Consider the following 22,191-nt stretch of genomic DNA (forward strand, 5'->3'; position numbering starts at 1 on the left):
GAAGGAAGAGCAAACACCTGTTATTTACCTCATGCAGGATAAACCAAAGTATAGTAAGTTGGTAAATAAAAGGATCGTGCTGAATACCCCTGTGAAGACCCCAATAGCATCTTTTCACTAGTAGGTCCAATACTATGGATTTATTACCCTAAAAGGACATAATGATCCTTTGTTATCTTATTGGAAAACAAAGTATTCTCTTAGCAGAGTCCTCTGTTACCATGAGATTGATGTTGTCAGGCTTTTTATAACTATATCTTTTAAGTTGATACAGATATGTTCAGACTTAAGTGATTTTTTTCCAAGTAATGCATTTTTAAAAAACAATCTCAGGGTGAAATTTCAGACACTTTCTTTGAATTATGTGATTCTATGACTTTGAAGCTTACATAATGCAAAGGAGACCATATGTAGTGAACTAATTCAATTGTTTTAAGTATAAACCTTTTAAATTTAAATAAAAATAGGGGCTGGGAGAAATGGCTTAGCAGTTAAAAGCACTTATTGCTCTTTCAGAGGATCCAGGTTCAAGTGTCAGCTCCCTGTGGTAGCTTACAACAAACTGTAACTCTAGTTCCTGGGGTTACATGACCGCTTCTGACCTCTACAGGCACCAAGCACACACATGTGATATAATACATACATATATACATAAATACATACATGCATGCATACATATGTACACACATATATACAGGCAAAACACTCATACATATAAAATAAATATATCTAAAATTTTTAATAAATAAACTACATAATTATATTTTATAATATAGTATATCTTTTTGTTTGCAATATAGAAATCTTCCTCTCATTGTAAGATGCTACATGAAACATATTTCAGTATAGTCTCCACCTCTTACTGTTAGTTTCAATGCAATCTGTTAACAAATTTCTACTGGGCATTACGATTTATATATACCAGTACTTTTAAAAAGAAGAGATGCATTGAAAGGATCTGAAGCTTGAATCATGAGCTCTGAAGTCTGTTTTCTGGCCTGCCAAGAGTAAATAGAGTGTGAGTCTTCTGAGATTATAAGTTCCCTAACATGTTAATTTTCTTGTTATTTACAGAATGTATATATTTCTGTCTTAGACACACACCCACTGGCATCACAAATTCTCTACATTAATGAAAAGCTATGAAATTACCAGTTGTTTTAATTTATAGATTTATTACTAAAGAATTCGTTCCTGAAAAAATAGCATGTATTCATACTGTCAAATGAAAATACATTTTTGGTTTTTACATAGATTATTTGAGAGCTTCCCAAATATCCCCATGTGAATCATCTGTTTTCAGTTTACAGCCTTTGGGCCTGTTTGCTGAGATTGAGTGTACTGTTTCCTTTTCTGTATTTTTATTAAAATATTAATTATACACAATAGTGAACTTCATTATAGCATTTCATACATGTATACCACATACTTTGATCATATTCAACCCAGTTACCCTCTCTTGTCCTGTACCACTCCTGCTGGTTCCCTTCTTCTCAAATAGTCCCCTTTATACTTAAGTGCCTGCGTGTGTGTGTGTGTGTGTGTGTGTGTGTGTGAGAGAGAGAGAGAGAGAGAGAGAGAGAGAGAGAGAGAGAGAATGTGCATGTGTGTGTGTGTGTGTATGTGTGTGCTTGCTTTTAGGACATGGTGATAATTTATTTACAAGCGCTTGATCAACTTCAGTGGGTATATGACTGAAGAAAACATCTCTTTTTTCCCCAGCAAACATTTAACTGCCGGTGATCCTCAAGGAAGGGTGAGGCCTTGTGACCTTCTCATTCATGACAGTGTCAGCAGGGAGAGGAGGGGGCTGTGACGGAGAGGATCAGGGTCTTGTGTAGCTATCACAGCTGCTGAAAATGGGAACGCGCAGCGCCCACATGACTATAACACACTATTCTACAGCACTACCCCTTCCTGTTGAGGGCTTATACCTTCTTTCTGCCTCCTCCTCCATAGTGTGTCCTGAACTTTGGAGGAGCCTTAGATAGATGTTTCATTTGAGGCTGAGTAGATAGCTGGATTAGGTGGTAGTTCTATCTTTAGAGTTTTAGGAAGCCTCTACCCTGATTTCCATGGTGTCTGTACTATCTTATACTCCTGTTCACAATGTGCCAATGGTATTGTCAGAATGCTGTTATTGCTTTTGACCTTAGCCATTCTGACTAGGATGAGGTGGAATCTCAAAAATGGTTTTAATTCACATTTATGTGATGGCTACAGATGTTCAACACTTTTCATAAAGGAGATGTAAAAGTTATTTAGTAGAAGTTTTATATTGGTTTTTTATTCTATTGTTTAGGATTCTTTTGTTCTAATAATAAATTGTTAAAAGTAGCAAAATGTTTTCACCTTGTGCTAAATCTTTATAAATATGTCTGCATAGCAATAGTATTCATTACAAACCCTCTGTGTGAAACACTGCAAGACAGTTCTAAGGTCTCAAATAGTGTCAATCAAAAGAATACTTTAGCCTTTTACATATAGTGATGTGTATCATAAAATGTATATGAGTGCATGTTTGTGTGTGTGTGTGCGCACACACATATGTGTAGTCTTTTCTGATTTACCAAATGATCTCACTAAATTATTTAAACAGTATTCACTACTTCCAAGAAGAGTAGATGGAGGCATCATTTGCATTATCAAATCCAGCTGTAATTTAGTGTTAGCTAAGTCTGTGCTTTGGTAGATTTAGATCCCTTGGCTATTTGTATGTGTGTACATAATTTGTATGCTACATTCACACTGTATTTTACATAGTATTTATCATTACTAATAGTTCGATACTATGCCATTAATAATGTGCATATGTGTGTGCATATGTGCATATATATGCATATGTGTGCATATATATATATATTCACACACAGTAGCTATCATAAATTGGCATGCCCATTGAACTACTAGATATTGATATAAGCATAGTTAGAATAATTTTTTCAGATTAAAACAAACTTCAAGTCAGGCCTGGTGGTACATAGTTATAATCCTACCACGTAGGAGGTTAAGGCAGGAAAATTGCTAACTACATAGTGAGTTTGAAGCCAACCTGGACTACATGACATCCTGTCTCCAACAGACAAATTAAAGTAGATGTCCTTTAAGACCACTACATTTTAAATGTCAAGAATTTTGCAAGGGAATTGAATATAAACATTTTAGAAAATTTCGTCCTGCTATGTTGAAGCAGAGTCCGTCATTACTCAGTAACTCTGAGTAAGCATGCGTCCTGGATTTCCTGCTGTTCCCACATTGTGTCCTGAGATGAAACGTACTGCTAACTTTCCAGTTTATCCTGAAGACCAGCATCACAATTGGAGAGTGTCCATTGTGAGGAATTGGTTCTTGAATCTGCTGTCCTTGCAGACTTGATTATTTAAATTATGCACAGTCTCTTATCAACAGCTTTGATCAGGTGACTTCTACATTTCTTCATTTTCTACCAAATTGATGAGTCTGAATAGTTGAACAGCACTTTAAGAAGGCTGTCTGTTTTTAGCAATATTCTGTAAGTTAATGGAAAACAAATAGAGGCTCTGTTACTAAGTTTTACATCTTTAAAAGTGAACAAACTACACATACTCTTAAGACTATATGGAAATGGCATCTTCTGAGTTCAGTATGATGTCACAGCTTATTCAGGAAGAATTAGAGCTATAGGTTACTGTCTTATCATGGGGCTCATATCCAACTACCCATAGGTTGCAAAGAAATGCTAAATTATAATAGGCACCATCTGTTAATATTCTAATACTTTACAGCTTGTCACATAGTTTAACATGTGCTAGTCCATTCTTTGTCATAATAACATATAATGATTATTTCTCATCATTTTGAAACATTTTCTTAACATTTAATATGTGGTTAAGATTTATTAATATTTGTAATTTTAAAGGACATATTTTCAAAATCAAAACTATAAGTTCATTGTATGTAAGTTTTGACTTTGCAAATATTGACTAGTTTGTTAATATTCTTTCTATTTGTGAAAAGATTTAGTGCTTACTAAATATGCCAACACTATAAATAATCCAAATTAAGAACAGAAAGGGGTCTGTTTGCGGCCCTTGCACTCTAACAGGCTGATTCAGACATGATTCTGGGCTATACTAGTCATGTTTATTAAAGTGCAATATAGGACTGTGATCATTTTACAACACAGATTTTTTCCACATTTTTCTTAGTTTTTTAATTCCCCAGGGATAAGACAGAGCTTAAATTCTCCAAGGTCTAGTGAAGGGCATAATATTTGCATATGTAGTATACAGAATATAATGTTTTAAAGAAAAATGTGCCTTTTAGAATTGTCACAATTTGACCTATTCTTTTTTCAGAGCCTTGTTCTGTAATAGATGATAAGCTTGGCCACTGTTGTGTGGCCTCAGGGTAATGTCTCTCTTCTCTCCTCCTTCAGGACAATCTTAAACTCCCCCACCACAAGAAGACTGTAGAGGTTCCTCCTGCACCAAGAACCGTCTGCAGGTCTTTTTCAGTGTTCTTGGAGGTGGCTGAGAGCTTGCTCAGCTTGTGTCAGCCACCTTGTTCTCTGCAGGTAAGCCCTGGGTAGTACGTGCACACATGTGGGCCTCAGCTCCTAACAGGACTGCTTTTGGAGTGCTCTGTTGAGTGCCTGAGATGATCGGACCTGGACTGCCCACTCATGCCCAGGATATCACATATCCATCAAGAGTTTTCACTGTGTAGGTGGAATATGTCCTAGAGATTATAATTTTTAAATTGTGTTCTATTTTATTTTTTCTAATTAGGGTCTGGGGATATAGCTTTTTTGTCAGTAAAGTGCCTGAAACACAAGTACAAGGCCAGAATTTATATCCCCAGCATCCAGTGTGAGATACCTAGGTGTGGTGGTCTGTCTAACCTGGAGAGGTGGTGACAAGTAGATCCGAACTTTATTGTCCAGCCATCGTGGATACTTGATGAGAGACCATGTCCCAAAAACAAAATGGAGAGAAACCCAGATTGACCTTTCTCTGTACTTACATGTGCACACGCACACGCGCACACACACATGCACGTGCGCGCACACACACGAATACATAGAAACCCAGTTATACTAAAGCTTTTTTTTTCTTCAGTCTGCTTCTAAACCAGTTTATAACTGCTGAGTTTAATTCCTCAGCAAGAGTCTTGAATGTCTTGAGATTTGAAGTGAAGAATTTTGAAATAATCACAGAATTTAGGCACTGTCGTGACAAAGTTGAAATTGAGAAAACCAACTGTAAAGCACTGGTCTCTGATCCCTCTGGAGCCGCGTTTTTCCTTTACTCCAGAGGAGCTTGGAACTCATTTGCAGTCAGCTTGGGCTTCAAAGAGCATGGAAACAAAGGCTGCCATGTGTTTAAGACACAGATGTCTGTGACTTTTATTATGGCAGTACCTAATAGGAAGAAATAAATGCTGGACATCACCTTTTTCCCTCTTAGACTTTTTTTCTTCAGGAGATAGAGAATAAACACACTGACTCCAGGAGGAGAAACTTAGAGTAGAGAGAGAATTTCATACTCCAGCTTTCCTTCCAGACTATAGCAGCAGAAAACCTCATGGTTCTCTTGTTGAGCTTTTGATACTTCAAGATGGCTAATCTTAGATGAAAACGTCTTTTAGGTGTCATCCATTTTCTAAGAAGGACAAGAGGGTATGTGCTGATTTTGAAAATGCTATTTGTTAGAAGTAGGTTAGCTCTAGGTAGGTAACTTGTGCTTTCAATAAGAAGGTAACTTCTAGCACAGTAACACTGGCAAAAGAAAAGAGCAGCGCTGAGCCAAGAGGAGCGCACCTGTCCACTTTCACTCACCTCTTGCTGCTCTTGGAGACAAGCTACACAGGATGTGACCTTGTGAGACACCAGCCTTGGAGAGAATCCAGGTGACTTTGTCAGCCCTACTTCTAAAACATGGCTAACATCACCCTCTTTCAAATCACTGTCTTCCTATATCTGCTTAATAAAATGTGTTGAAGGCAAATGGCCCTTGTCCCTGTTGTTTGAATGAGAAAAGGGAGCATTTAGACATCTACAGAGAGGCCTTGAGAACCAGTTCACTTATTAGTATATAAATAGTTCAGTGGTCAGAGCGAGTCTCATTGCAGATAATTTAAAAATTAAAAATCCTTAAGAAGTTCTAGATTATGTAACATAGAAGTATCAGGTATTTATAATTTAAAGATTATATGTAGACATACTGTTAATTGTTTTTTTATTTCTAAGAGCATGCCGAATATTTTGAGCCTTTAGAGTGGCATGAAAGAGAGTGGATAAAATAACTCTTTAGCCAGCTGGGAAGAAATTTGGAAATAAAATATAAACCTACTGAAATTGTAAGGTGATGCTTAGTAATACAGGTTAGTTCTTATTATTAAAGCTTTATTATGAAATTTTGTTGTAAAATTATATTTAATCTAATAGTTCCCCCATACATCTTTTGTTTTTAAATGAGTGTTTGGGGACTAGAGAGATAGCTGAGCAGTTAATAGCACTTAACTGCTATTGCACAGAACATGAGTTCAATTCTTAGCACACACAGAAATTCTCATAACCATTTGTAACTCTGGTTCCAAGGGATCTAATAATACCTTTTGTAGGCACCAGTGTGCAGTCAAAACACTTAAATGTATAAAATAAAAATAAATAAATCATATAAAAAGCAGTGTTGTTTTACAATAGCACTGAGAACCTATTTTACAAAATAATTTTTCATCATTTAATAACTATTGTTTAGTTTTGTATCAGTTGTGTGGTATGTGTATATAACACGGAAAACACTAATCTTGCCATCTCTGTATTAAAAGTAAGATCTGTAGCAACACTTATCAATAATAATGCATATCACATCCACAGGGAGCAAGATGGACTGTTATAGATCCTGTGACTGTGCTAATATGTTGGCATGACAGTTTGGCTCACTGATACTAGTTCTTTGACTGAACCAGAGTCAAGACAAGCATCTTGTTTTCATGTGAGCATGTATATAAATGCTAGTATATACTACTACTTTTGAATTGTTCAAGAAAGTTTTGTTAAAAATTGGGTCTCTGATTTCCCTTTCATTAGTATTTAGATCTATGTTTGTTATACTTTTTAAAGCAACCCTAGCCAATCCATGTAAACAAATGGAAGCTTAATTTCCTTGTTTTGACTCTGCTCCTGACCTCCTGTGGTAAAGAAGTGGGGCAAGAGACAGCCAACCCCTGTGCTTCCCAACAGGACAGGGAAAGCTCTTTGGAGACATATAAACCATTACTATCTGGTAAAGATTGAAAGTAATTATTCAGGTCACAAGTAGAAGTTATACTTAATGTTACTAGTAGACACACTGAAAAAAGTAAAACAGCCAGAATTAATTGTAGTTACATTTTATTTAACCAAGCCTATCAAAATGTTTTAGCACTTAGTAATGTAAATTTATGAGACCCGTTACTTTTTATACTAAACATTCAAAATGTGGTATATATTTTACACTATGTGTGTGTCTATTGGCCTAGTCACAGTTCAATTGCTGTAGAGCCACATGTGACTCATTTATTTGATTGGATGGATCTAGACAAAGAATGAATGGAACCCCATCATTTTTCATCTGTTCATTGGGCAGGCAGCCTTGAGAGTCCACATAGTTTTGAGGTTCCAGTTTTAACAAGAAGCAAAAATCAAAATAGGGTACCCTATTTAGCTTGAATTTCAGAAGAATAGTTATTTAGTATAATTATTACCCCTGCTTAATTTATCTAAGTTGATCTGATTATTTAGTATTTTATCTTGTTCTGGTTTTTAAAAAAAAAAAATCACTGTGCTGTCTGGAAATTTGTAAGGCTGGGAGGGTAGACTGCTTCAAAGCAGTAACCTACACAGAGAGAGCTTGAGGAAGGGTAAGCAGAGGGACTTTCCATGACAGGGGTTCAGTATTTACATATTGAAACATTTAAAATCCACACCATTATGTTAGGGTATAAGGTTTATGAAACTGAATGATTAGTAACTTGAGTTTATAAAATGCAAACTATTGAGTGTGCATCATGATTCTATACTTTCTGACCCTCTCAGCTGGACAGTCATCTCAGGAGGTTTCTAGGCCTTGGCTTCTCTAAAAACCTCTCCTGGCTCTGGTCACCACTGCAGCTGGCAAATGACTCTCCGATTGGCAGACGTGAGCACTTGCTGAGCACTGGGAGACCTGTGCAGCAGGTGGTGACCACAGGGTTCCAACGCTGTGACAGCAGCTTCATTTCTCTTTATACTTCTTTTGCAAAAGAACAAAAATCTCAACTTTACTCATTAGCATTAAAGTGTATTTTAGTAGCATTCTTGACTTTTTAGTAACCTCTTTAGTAATGTGAATCTGACCACTTTCGCTCCAAAGAGAGCACTGATGTTTCCTAAGGGCGGTAGGTTTTTGTATTGGCTCCACACCCTCACTAAAGAGAAAAGGGCTGCTGGTGTTACCCTGCATCATGGCCATTTAGACAGATACCCCCAGTTGCAGTGTGGTGTGGCAGTTTCTTCCACTCAGAGCATGAGCTATCATGCATTTTGAATGCATTCACATTCAGGAGACTGTATCTAAGAGAGGGTATGTTTCTGATTCTGCATCTTTCAGAGAACTAGAATTGTGAATAAGTCTTTTGAAAAAGTAATTATTTTAAAGATATTCTAAGATAGCTCTCCTCCTAAAACAGTTAGCTGGAAGGTCTCAATCATGATGATGTGGTACATTTTCCATCCTTGCTCTGAGAAGAAATTGAAGCTGGTTGGCAGAGGTGGGCTTGTGTGGAGGATTATTGACATCTGAAAACTGAAGTGTTTCACATTTCTGTGTCTGGAAATATTGTACATTTATGTAAGAATCTTGTTTTGCCTAACTTCAAATTCCTAAGGCATGAATTATTTTGTCTAGTTAACACCTACATCTATACATAAATAAGGTCTTTAATTTTTCCTAGCTAATATTTTTGATAGCAAAGAGTATATTAATGGCTTGTGTTTGGGTTTGCACTTTTGTTTACAAGACTGGTTTTCTTTTGTTTAAAGACTTAGTATTATTTCTAAAACTATAATTTAAACTGCAGAAAAAAATCTCCAGTCTTAGTCCCTGTTTAACAGAAGGATCCTTTGGTCATCATCAGTGGGTCTGGGAAACACCTGATGACTTAAGCATTTCCTGTGTATACACCTTGTTGCCATGCATCAGATTCTTAACGTCCATCATATCCCCAAAGGATTTGTATCAAAACTTTTATCAAACCACCACTGATATACTGTCATGGGGTCATTTCACTTATAGAGAAACTGAAGGATAAAGAATTTAGTAATTTGCAATTATCCATTATATTCACCATGTAAAACTTTAAAACATTTTTAGAAACATTACAAATATGTATCCATAATTTCTTTTAAAGTTAAGTAGGAACATTAAATATTATCCTCTCATTCAAACAATCACTTATTCAACTCATGAAGATAGTGGTGGTGCCTATCTGGTGATTTTCATATCATCAGAAGTGATCTGGCATCTGTGGTGATAGCAACTTAACAATTAATTATGTTTTAAAGACTAGTATTACTACAGGCTACTGTCTGCACTAGGACTTCCAGGCAAGTGCGAAAACCATTAAATACATCTTTACCCATTTGTATGTCTTTTTGTGCATCCACAACTCCACATTTATCTCTTATTTCCTTCACATTTATGCATCCAAAGCTCTTAACAATTTTAGTTTTTACTGAAATATTTAAATTTCGAAATTCTGCCATAGCTACCTTTCATATTTCTAGATGGGGAATAACCAAGCTTATCTAATCAGCTATTGAATATGTGGAGAACTGCGACAACATAATAATAAGTAAACACTTTCCTGCCGCTCGTAATTCAGTCCATGGAGAATGTGTGCTGAAGAGTTGTGCAGGGGAGCAGAGGACACAGGTAGGAAATAGTGTATTTCCAGCTGTGGAAATTAAACTTTAATTGAATCTGAGACTTCAGTGGGAATTAGTAAAACAAAATGGGAACCAGAATGGGGTTCTGGGTTGAGAAGACAGCAGACGTGAAGCCCCTGATTGGTAAGGGAGGACAAGACATACTGAAGACCAGAGACTTTCAGACATGGCTGACAAGCATGATGGGAGATGCCTTCCCAGTCTATTAGGTAGTAATCATTTGGCCTTCATATTAAGAGCAGAAAGAAGATGCTGATGTCAGATTTGTATTTTTTCTAAAACTTTTTACTGAAGCCTGCTGCTCACATAGAGCAGTGAGCATATTGGGGGACTAGAGCTTTAAGAATCTTCACACTTGAACACATTTGTAAGCAATACTAGCATCTTAAAGTCCTCTTTTTTTCTCCTTTTCAGCCCTGCCCCCATATTCATCAAGGAAACTTCCTGCCTAGGTTCCTAACACATCCATGGTGTGCCTGTGTTGTACTTTATATAAATAGCAACATGCATGATGTACCCATTTGAGTGAAGGAAGCCAGATACAAAACTGTAAGATCTATGTTTGTGAGAAAGTTACTAGTCATTGTTGTGGTTGTAGAATGTTCTATAATCCAGGTAAGTGCCAAGAGAAGCTAAGAAAGTGAAATAGGTTTAAGCTAGTACAGTAGCAATCAAGATGAAGATGAAGAGTAGGCAAGTTGTGAGTTTGATAGCATGTAGTATGGATTAACTAGATAGGAAATGGGTAGTGTAGGGACACCTATGGCTCTGATGTGATCAGAAGTTAGTTATCATCTCTTCTATTAAGTCCAGATACTGGGGAGAAAGCGGGTGGCTTGAATTTTAGTTCTAGAGAACAATGAGTTTGACTTTTGATATTTGAGGTACATAAGAAGCATTGCACTGTTCTGCTGTCTATAAATCAGTGCTCATGGCTTAGTCAGTGAGTAACTGTGCACCCTTTAACACATGTGCCAGTAAACTCACTTCCACATATGAGAAACTCTTCTGTTTTCCCTTGGTCTTCACAGATGCTTCTGCTCAATGTTTATAGGAGTGACTTTGTCTCACAATATTTTTCCTATCTATGTATACATGTACAGTACACCACTCCCAGCGTGTCACCAATTTTATGTGCAAGAATAGCATTTCTTCTGTATTTTTCAAGAAGGGCATTATTAAAATGCTTTCATGCATAACAATTTGTTTTTACTATTCTATCTGGCCTTTAGTTAGCATCATCACCACACCTGGAAGTGAGCTTCTCTATGTGAAGTGGTTACCTAGTTCTGCAGGAGGACTCAATAGATTGAAATAAATGGTCGTCGGATCTGGTAGAGAAGGAATGAAAGAAAGAGCATTATAGCCTGAATTTATGTATAGGTAGGGTGTCCAAGAAGAAAACTATGACCACCACATGCACTTGGAAGCACTGATTCAGAGGGTGCGGGGCAAGCCTTGTCTGCCCCACAGAACTGCCTGTCAGAGTTGAGCCTTTGAAATTTTTCCTGTAGAGATGAGACCATTACCTCAGGAGGAGTGGACTGCTGAGTAGCCATAGCAGCTTATAGCCATCAGGAATGGTTCCGTTCTATCTAAATCAGAGCAATTTATTATCTCATCACAATGTAGGGGGAAGGAAGCAGCAAAATAATTGTGGTTATGCTTTGCAGTTTATAAAATTTCACCTGACTTTGGGTTCTATCACTTACCACTTTTTAAAATTAAATGTTCAAGTTTATTGTGTTTTTTTCTTTCAAAGTTTTGCCTTTAATTTGGATTTACTTTTAACAGCAAAAGCATTATTTTCATGGACCATTGAATAAATTCATTTAATAATTATTTGTTAAATATGCATCATGTTTGTAATAGTGCTGAAGCATAGGATGATGATAGGAGACTTGGAACATAGAATGACATTGTAGCAATACAGATTATTATATGACTAGCCAATTGTGCTAACTGAATAGGAGTAACTTTGGGGAAATAAAGTATACACTATAATATCCAAAAGAGTAAGGGCAAACTAGAAGAATTGAACTGAGGTCTTTGTGGGAATGTGCAGTTTGAATAGCTATGGTAAGAACTTGGTCAGAAGACAAGGGCCAGCACCTGTGACAGTGGGTACGGAAGAAACACAACATATGTTAGACAGGCTCAGAAACTACAAGCTTGTGTAAGGAGAAAGGAACTGGTGAGTAAGGTTTGTGCAGGTTGTGAACTTTGAATCACTCAAGCCTCCACCAGACATCTAGTAACAGCCAGAGTTAATATCTTTGTTTTGCTGTGGTTTGGGGGTTGGTGCTGAGACCTCGCCTGCTAAGCACCCCCTCTCTCTCTGAGCTACGCCTCCAGCCAGTTAGTCCTGGTTTTTGGTTGTAAGTATAATTCACTTTGTCAACAAATGGTAGTCATGTAGGTTTATCTTTGTTCATAAACACATGGAATGAAAGGTGAAATTATTGTGCATGCAAATTCACATTATGTACCCAGGACCTGTGGGTGTGTGTCACAAACTCTGGATCTCTGAAATGGAAGTTTGTCTCTCTCTAGAGTAAGAATGTTTCTTGGGGATGAAGAAATAGGTCAGTGGTTAAAAACACTCTTTTTCCGGAGGACCTGGGTTTGTTTCCCACATGCACATGGTAGTTTAGAACTGTTAACTCCATTTCCTGGGAATCAGACTCCCTCTTCTGGCTTCCCTGGACATCCAGTATACACATAATACACAGACAGTCACGCAAGCAAAATTCTCGTACACACGAGGAATAAATAAGTCTATAAAAAAGCAAATACTCTTTTTTTTGATTTCTCACCAGATACCATACAGTACTTTAGAAAAAAATCTGTCCAGTGTAACCACCCATTTATGTACTCATATGTGATTATCTTATTGATTGTGTGGTTGTCTTAGTTATTTTTTTTTAAAAAATTCTGTTATAAAACACCATGACCAAAGTTACTAATGAAAAAGAGAGTGTTTAATTTGGGCTTATGGTTCCAGAGGGTTAAAATTCATCACCATTATGGTGAGGAGCATGGCAGCTGGTAGGCAGGTGTGGAACATTAGGTGAAAGCTTATGTTGTTACTCCACAAACACAAGGCCGAGAGAGCTAACTAGGAATGGCATGGGATTTTTAAACCTCACAATCTCCAGTGACACCTCCTCCAACAAATCCACACCTCCCAATCTTTCCTTGAATAGTTACACCAACTGTGAATACAGAGTTGGGAGGGGAGCATGAATTTGTCATTCCAGCCACCACAGTAGCTCCCGGGACAGCAAAATAAAGTTTCCTTTAAGATCTGGCTTAGGAGCCTGGAGAGATGGCTTTGTGGTTGAAGTGCTTGCTCTGTAAGTCTGAGGACTGGAGTTCAGATCTCAGCCCCACACAAATGCCAGGTAAGTGTGCGGCAAACCTGTAGTTCCTGTCTTAAAAGTGAAGACAGGTGCAAGCTAAATAGCAAGAGGAGCTACATCACCTTGTCTTGGTTTGATTTCCTCAATGAAGCAAAGTGGAAGAGCCATCGAGGATGACTCCTAACATCAGCTTCACACGTGGTCACAAACATCCAAATATGTACACCACATACACAGAGAAAACAAAAATAAAGCTCTGGTTTCCACCCTCCTCCCATTCTTTTTCTTGTGCTGCCCTTCCTTATATTAAGTAGCATAGAACCGTTCACTCAGCTCTCATGCAGACAATTTCTCTTTCTTCGGCTTAGTTGGTAGTCATTGGTGATTTCTTAGTGCATACCATGTTTGGTGATCACACTCCCCATCCCTGCTGATTCTCTTCATACCCTCTCCCATCCTCAATGGGTCTTCCTCCCTACTTGTCCCTCCTGCTTACAGGTCTTGTGCAAGTTGTCACATCTGCTGTGTGTTGGTGATTGCAGTAGCCACACATGTCCAGAAGACGGCACTTTAGAGTATTCCTCTCTACCTCTGTCTCCTACAGCCTTTTACCCCTCTTCTGCTGAGTCCCCTGTGTCTCAGAGTAGATTATACAGATGTTCCATTGAATGGTGAGCACTCAGCAGTTTCTCAGTCTCAGCCCTTTGTCTGGGTTATGCGTCTCCACTTGGTCTATTACCCAGTGACTAGGCTGGGAGTATCACTAGTCTATGGGTATAAGCTTAAATATTTAGAAGGCAGTTTTAACCACATAAATAACAGTAGTAGACTCTGGCCTATGTTCTTCCTAGCTGTGACCTTTGACCAGTAAGAAGCCAATACTCTCTTTGATGGAGCAAGCCTCAAATCCAGTCAGGAAGTGGTTGATGGCTGCCAGAATAGTCATGCCACTATTGCACCAGTGGGCATGTCTTATCTGGCAGCACTCAGTATTTCAGGTAGGAGTTGTTTTGTTTCTTCTTTTACTGTTTTTGGTTATACATATTATAGATCTTTCTATAATATGTAATGCATTTTTAATTAAAAGTTTAATTCAAAAATTTGACTCATCTGTATTGTGTTTAATCCTTTGTACAACTGTTTAAAGCAGAAGTCAAATAATGGGTAATGCACGAGACCCATCTCTCAGCTTGATTTTTATGGCCCTCAGAGTCAAGAACTGTTTGAACATTTTTGAAGATGGATTGCATAGGATTACATTTTTAAAAAACACTTGGGGCAAAGGCAATTTGTTGGTTGTTTGGAATTTATTTTGACAAACTTTAATTTACACTTAAGGTCAGTTTTCCTTGGTTCATTGTTTTAGGGTTTTTATTAAGTATTAGTAAATCTCTAAGTTATTTAGCAGTAAAATGCTGTAGTGAAAATAGAAAGTTCAATTCCTATGAGAATGAAAAGGCACAGAGCTAAAGTTATGGGTTATATTTTAAAATGGTTATAACAATATACCAACACTTTCCAATTTCTTATCATCCCGTACTGGAGCCAGGGAAGCTGCTTTGGATGTTTAGTTAGAGGAGGGTCCCTCAGGTCTCATGGGAAATTTATTTATGTAGAGAATTAAAATATATGTGTATGTTTGGCTTGGTTTTTTTCTTTTAAAATGAACCTAGAAAGGTTTTTGTTCAAAAACATTGAGGAAGTAAAAGTAGTGAGGGAACAAGGAACATGTGGTTTCAAAACCAAGGAGAGATGAATGAAGGTTCTCTGATGTGGTTCTCACAGCTGACTGTGTCTCATCAAGCAAGAAAGATGCTAATATGAAAGCAAGCAGAAACAAGAGGAAAAGTCAGGAACTGCAGAAGACTGATTGTAAATAAGAACAGAAGTGTTGTGTAATAAAAACACAAAGATGCACACATTCTTGCAGATGGTCTGCATCAGACCTGCATCGTGCTGGAGCTGTTGCCTAGCAAGCAGGCACCGCCCTGTTTCATCCATGTGCTCTATGCTCTGTGTGGATATGATGTGATTAACCCCTCATTGATAAGATACATAGTTGTTATTACATGTGGTCATTTTATCATTTCTGTTTTCTCAGATGCTTAACTTATTGAAGAAGACTATTTTATCATAATTCCTCCTGTGTATAGTTTATGGTGTTGCTGAAGAATAGGTTTGGGATTCGTATGATTTTTTTTGTTGTTTCTCTTAAATTGTACATGGTCTCTCTATAGATACTGTTAATACAAAATTTAAGAAAATTGATACATCTCTGAAGATAAGCTAAGCCACTGGTTTTACAGTTCTGGTAGCAAAATCCCTGGAGAGCTGCCCAGTCATGGGTTCTGCCTTTATTGTTTCTGGTCATGTTGGTCTGAGATGGGGCCTATGAATATGCAAAAATGTATCAAATCCACAAGGTAGTGTTAAAACTGTTAATCCAGGACATGTTTTGAGAATGACTGAACTTAACTAATAAACACTCACATGTAGGGAAGGGATTAAAAACCAGAAATGTTTGAATTGTACACATTGAGTAATTTTGTTACTCTGTTACCTGGTTTTACCATAGAAGCCAACAATGACCTCATCCCAGGTAAGAGGAACAAACTTTGGTTAATAATACCAGCAGTATTACTTCTTGCTTGGAGGAAACAGTGAACTTAGAATGCTTCTCTTCTATTTTATGCATTTAAAAAATGCACTTTGTTCTGTGACAAGCCCATATGAAGTTCATTTTTCAAGTTACAGTCTCCAGATTGGTCATTTCTCATCTGACACCAGAGAGTTGAGTCCTGTGAAGCTCTACTTGTTTCTTCCTGGAAAGATGGCAAGGCAGCAATGGTGCAGCATTCTGGAGGGCTTCCTGCTCTCCAGAGGACCCATGCTCAACTCTCAGCACTCATACACTGCTCACAACCACCTGTAACTCCAGCTCCAGGGTCTAATGCCTTCTGATCTCCATGGGTATCCATATGTGTATATATAATCAAAATAAAATGTATGAATCCCAAAATTTTTCCAGAATATTATTTGCATTGCAAATTCAGTTTTTCTGTTGTTAAATTTATTTTAATTTTTCAAAGAATTACTATAAATTTTTGACGTTCATTTTTATTTTTGAGATTATAATTTTTTTAATATAATTTTTTATTGAAAAAAAAATTCCGCCTCCTCCCCGCCTCCCATTTCCCTCCCTGTCTCCCTTTTCCCTCCCCCTCCTCCCTCTTCTCTCCCCCTCCCCCCACTCCTCTCCCCCTCCCTCTCCAGTCTGAAGGGCAGTCAGGGTTCCCTGCCCTGTGGAAAGTCCAAAGTCCTCCCCGCTCCATCCTGGTCTAGGAAGGTGAACATCCAAACTGGCTAGGCTCCCACAAAGCCAGAACATGAAGTAGGATCAAAACCCAGTGACATTGTCCTTGGCTTCTCAGCAGCCCTCATTGTCCGCCATATTCAGAGAGTCCGGTTTTATCGCATGCTTTTTCAGTCGCAGTCCAGCTGGCCTTGGTGAGCTCACAATAGATCAGCCCCACTGTCTCCGTGGGTGGGTGCACCCCTCGTGGTCCTGACATCCTTGCTCGTGTTCTCCCTCCATCTGCTTCTCATTGGGACCTTGGGAGCTCAGTCCAGTGCTCCAGTGTGGGTCTCTGTCTCTATCTCCATCCATCTCCAGATGAAGGTTCTATGGTGATATGCAAGATATTCATCAGTATGGCTATAGGATAGGGTCATTTCAGGTTCCCTGTCCTCAGCTGCCCCAGGACTATAATTTGATATCCTAAAGAAGTAATTGTATTTTACCCGAGAAGCTGTCTGCAATGGCCCTGGGTTTGTCAGCCACATGTCAGGGCAGGCTGGATGCCCAGGATAATTGGCCAACACAAAACGTGGTGTTTTTGTGGCCTTTGTGTGTGTGTTATTGGGTATTTATCTTGATTTTGTTTTTGTGGGATTTTTGTTTGGTTTGCTTGGTTTGTTTGTTTTTTGGAAAAGAGAAAAAGTTGGGTGGGTGGAAAGGTAGGAGGATCTGGGGAAGAAAAAAAACATGGAAATAGATTGTGTGAGAAAAGTCTAATAGAAAGTGAGGAGAAATCACAGCTGAGAGCAGTGTCTCCCCTCACATGCCAGGCCTCTGTGATGAAACAATGATGAAAGTCAAATAAGAAATGCTTCTTAATTTGTTAATAAGGCAGGCTCTGGTCTCTGCCTTATATATTTTTACTTGTCTATGCACAGCACAATGGAAATACTCAGTTATAGAAAAAGTTACCAATTTAGTGACCCTGTGCTCTTTTTTTTTTTTTTTTTTTAACAGCTAAGCTGCTTGTGTTGCTCAGATTACAAGCAGGGCTTGTCTTCAAGTTGATGTGACTTTACCTCACCGTTACAGATGAGTGGGAGGCAGCCATTCTGCAGCCTACCTGCTTTCACACATGCCATCCCCTGTCTCTCTGTGCACTGGGTTAGACTAAGATACTGTGATGTCATTGGGAAGCATATGCTAAGCTGTGGGCCTGCCTTTAATCTTGGTCAACCTGCATTCCTCCTTTTGTTTGTTTGATCTGGAGGTAGGAACAGCATAATGGAGGTCCTGTTGGCAAGAGGTGGTGACAGAGGAGGCAATTAAATACAACCAAGGTCACAGAAAACAAAGAGCAGACCTTCTTCATGGGTGTGTGGCCTGTGTACAGAACCCATTCTTTGTAATTCTTCATTTTCAAATGAAAAGTCTGGAAATTTCTAGGTCCCTGGAGTCCTATCCAAACCAAAATACAACAAGAGAATGGGAATCAGAGATTTCTTCTCTTTGACTCTTCGTTTCTTCTCATAACATGACCAAACTGAGAATTATTTTCAATTAATGACTCAAAAACATTGAAAATTTGGCCTAATTTCAATTTAATTATATGGGTATATAGATGTCCTGTAATTGAAGAAACTTGGTAAAATTTTCTTCCGTGATATCAAAAGTAATCACAGTTTTCGTATAGAGACTTTATGAAGTCAGATATATAATTTGAGAAGCAAAAGTGATGGGAACCACAAACTTGTGCTCATAAATGTTCATGTATCCTAGGATAGTGCTTTCTTGCTTTCATTTTTTCCTTTTGTAGTGCTGAGGATTTGAATTCAGGGCCTCAAGTATGCTAAGGAAATGATACTTCATTTTCAGTACAATGTTTTTATTATGTGATAATTATTTCCTCTTACCATTGTCCTTAAAGTGGCCACTCTCATGAATTTGTGATAGTACTAGTAAATTTTATTTTTATGAAGAGTCTAGAATATGAAGTATGAAAACTCAGAATCTCAACATTTTGATTTTTAAGGAAGCCTGTTTCCTATTTTTGATAGCCTTACAATACTCGGATATTTACTGTTTGCATCATACCTAGACTCATCTTCTAGATCTCTTTCCTGCTAGCATTTCCCTGACTTTATTGACAAGAGAGCAAAAGGAAACAACTTTTTTCTTTAATCTTAGCTACTGCTTATTCTAATAAACTGTGATACAGGGTGAGATACAGGGTTGCCCGAATCCACAGGGATCTGAATAGGCTGGAGTGAGCCACTTCAGATTATTTTCCAATTGTGTTAGAACTCCTCTGGTAAGGCTACAGCCCTGTTCCCTTTAAGGAGTAGAAAAGAGTAGGGGAATTGTTGGCCGTGTTGTTTCTCTGCAGATGTGGTAGAAGCATGTGGCTACAAAGTGTCCTGTGTCTCCATTTGTACACAGGTCACAAATGAGCTAATGTTTTAGAAATAGGTAAGGAGATAATAGTAATTTTATTATGATTTTTCTTGTAAAGTCTTAGCTTTAAAATTGAATAAATGTCTATATTTAAGATGGGGGTACATTTTAAGGGCTCAGTGCCTCAGTTTTACCTCTCTGTGGCTTCAGTGCAGAATGCCATAACCTTTAGAAAATCTGTCCTGAGCTTGCACAGAAGTCCAGAGAGATACAGGAGCCAGCAGGCTAGAGGTTTAAGCAGGAGTGTTACTGTCATCCTGGTGACAGTCTTGAAAGTCTTATGCCCTGGGCGTATAACGTAGAGTTGAAGCCTGGCTTAGCTAGTGGACGTGTTCATGAGGTAAACAGTCTAAAATGTGGACAGACAGCTTTATTTCATTGATTTTCATGTAAAATTATAAAAGATTGTATATTGAGATTATTCTGCACAACAATGTATAAGGCACTGATTGTATGAATAATGTTAAATGTAACCTATGTCAGCAGATACTTAAAACATTGTCCACATAGACATAGCAACATGGATGAACAAGGAGCATGGACCAGAGAACAGGCTAAGAGGTGAATGTCTGTGTGCCTCTGGGTGGTAGGCATCGCTTCCTTTGAGCTAGCTGAACAAAATCACATCTTCCCCCCCCCCCAGCCCCTTAACCTAAGGAAATTTTCTGCAGGAGAGAAATGTAGTTGATGGGAAAAGTTGCTTTTGACATATTTTAGTGAAATGAAGGGAATGTGTGATCACAAATCCAGAGGTAAGAAAGCACTGGACTTAGGATATGGTGACAGACATACAATGGTAATGGTGCTAAAACAGAATACAAAATCTATCGAGCAAAGGGACTACATGCACCATTGTCAAAAGGAAGAAGAATAACAGAGAAACAGGGAAAGAGCTTTGCAGAGTCCACTGGGCATGCCCAGTTTTTCTTAGAGACACATGATGGTCTTTAAGGGTGCCTGTGAAAACCTGAACTACTCTCCATCCTCAGCAGGGTTTTTGCAAATCACTGGAATCTCTAGGCCACAGCTGTTTGCTATGAAGTGGGGCACTGAAGCTTACTAGTGTCACATCAGAATTAATGTTTGGCTACTGTATATGGCACATGCTGTTTCTCTTCTTTTCAAGTAATAATATACAAAATACTTTAATGAATTATATTTGCCAAATTTTTAGTTTGTATTTACATGGTTAATGTATTTTCTATTTATAGTTGGTTATTTCAAGGACAAATTTGGAGGCATAATAAAACATAGTATCATTATGTCATGAAGGTCTCAAGTGGCAAACTATCTCACACAGAAGTTCAAGAGTTAGCAAGTGGGTTCCTGTGTAGGACTGGCTATACTTGGTCTGACTTTCAATAATAAATGTCTAGTTCTGAGTCGCCATCATTGAGCTGGTATCTCAGAGACTTTTGAGTACTGTGCTATTTTTACCTATAATAATTCATCAAAGAATACCTGACGGTAGCATCCTCATCCTCTACAGTTTGTGAAACCTTTATTCATCATTAATCCTCTACAGTTTGTGAAACCTTTATTCATCCCTCAGTAACATAAAATTCAGTCTTTACTTGGTTAGAAATAGTAGTGTTGTCAAGTAGACTTTTGATATATTAAATAAGGAACACAGCTCTCAAATGTTGTCGGAAGCATTATTCATACTTTGTAAAGCCTAAAAATTGATGAAGGATTAGAACCAAAGCCTAGCATGAAGGGATCACATGTACCCAAATAAGTTAGTGTTCCAGTTTCACCAGAACATCTCAGTGCTTCTCAGCCACAGTCCTTTTTACATTCACTTCCACCACCACACTCTCCACAGAAGGGGTCATGTAGGTACTGTCAGTCATGGAATGCGATACCTTGCAGTTTCCTATGTTGAAAGGATGAATGTGACGTGGAATTGTTTAACCCACATACACTCTATGGATTAAGCATGGGCTGCTTAATGGCCTTGGCTGCTCTCCTGCTGCTGTTACTGGCAGTGGTGGTGCAGGAAGGTATCTGATCTTCAGATAGCAGGGAGTTTGGGTAAAAGGGGTCAATGGACAAGAAGATCCTCTTTTAGAACCTTTTTATTTTCTAATTCTTAAGTGAAAATTATTCCAAACTTTCTAAAAGTTAACATTTTAAAGGCAAAAGAATCTTCTGCTAGTTTTCATTCCTGTAATGAATTCTGGCATCTATAGGACCTGTAGTATTTGCTCAACACGTCACCATTCTTTGGTCAGCTCTACAAATATAGTTTGAGGGGTGTGTGCTAAACACATAAAGCAAAACATTTATTTGAATGTGAAACCTCCATTTTGGATACTTGCTGCCTTTTTTCTTCTGAAGAGTAATTTAGAGACACTACTATTGGTTTGTAGTTTTGTTTCACAGCTCTTCACTAGTTACTCCTAGCTATTCCATTTCCCTTCCAGTGTGCATAACATGTTACTCAGAATTACCTACTGTTCAAAAGGTGTCCAGGGTGTTGAGGGCTTTAGAACAGGGGCTAGTTGTTGATTGTCTGTGATGATCTTAAAGGTAAATGCCCATGTCTTGTCCCTCTGTCCCCATCCCTGTTGATATAAGGATGTACGGCATATTTAACGTTAGCACCACAGTTCCTGTCCCCTTCCCTATTGATATAAGGATTATGGCATGTTTAGCATTAGCTCCATAGTTCCTGTCCACTTCCCTGTTGATGTAAGGATGTATGGCATATTTAACATTAGCGCCACAGTTCCTGTCCATGCCCCATCCAGAAGCATGGTTCCTGAGAAGTGATTTTCCTAGATTTACATGTGAGGTAATTTTTATTCTTAACATTAGTCACAAGTACATTTTTTTTTCCTTTTTGTGAGAGAAGGGTACTGGAGATTTAACCTAGGGTCTCGCATATACTATGCAAGTGTTCTTTTACTGAACTATATTCCCAGCCTATACATATATTGATTACATATTCTTAATGATTGTGATTTAATGTTTATTATGTTTAATTAGCCTTACCTTTCATTTATTTGTAAACCTATTTATTTATTTTTTTAATATAATTTTTTTATTGAAAAAAAAGATTTCCGCCTCCTCCCCGCCTCCCATTTCCCTCCCCGTCTCCCTTTTCCCCCCTCCTCCCTCTCCTC

The 22,191-nt window shown here is 38.0% G+C and overlaps 1 protein-coding gene across 5 annotated transcripts in view; it reads left to right on the plus strand.

Moving 5' to 3' along the window:
• Positions 1-22,191, plus strand: part of Zeb1 (zinc finger E-box binding homeobox 1) — a 179,527-nt gene that overhangs the window by 47,293 nt on the left and 110,043 nt on the right. The window contains exon 3 of one of the 5 annotated variants that reach the window (XM_050152528.1): positions 4,418-4,555. The exons of the other annotated variants lie outside the window; for them this stretch is intronic. The gene's annotated coding sequence lies outside the window, so the exon portion shown is untranslated. The remainder of the gene's footprint in view (positions 1-4,417; positions 4,556-22,191) is intronic. 5 annotated transcript variants of the gene reach the window in all.

This window comes from Alexandromys fortis, unplaced genomic scaffold (genome assembly GCF_014885135.2).
Source record: "Alexandromys fortis isolate MF-2015 unplaced genomic scaffold, M_Fortis_MF-2015_v1.1 scaffold_54, whole genome shotgun sequence".
NCBI lineage: Eukaryota > Metazoa > Chordata > Mammalia > Rodentia > Cricetidae > Alexandromys > Alexandromys fortis.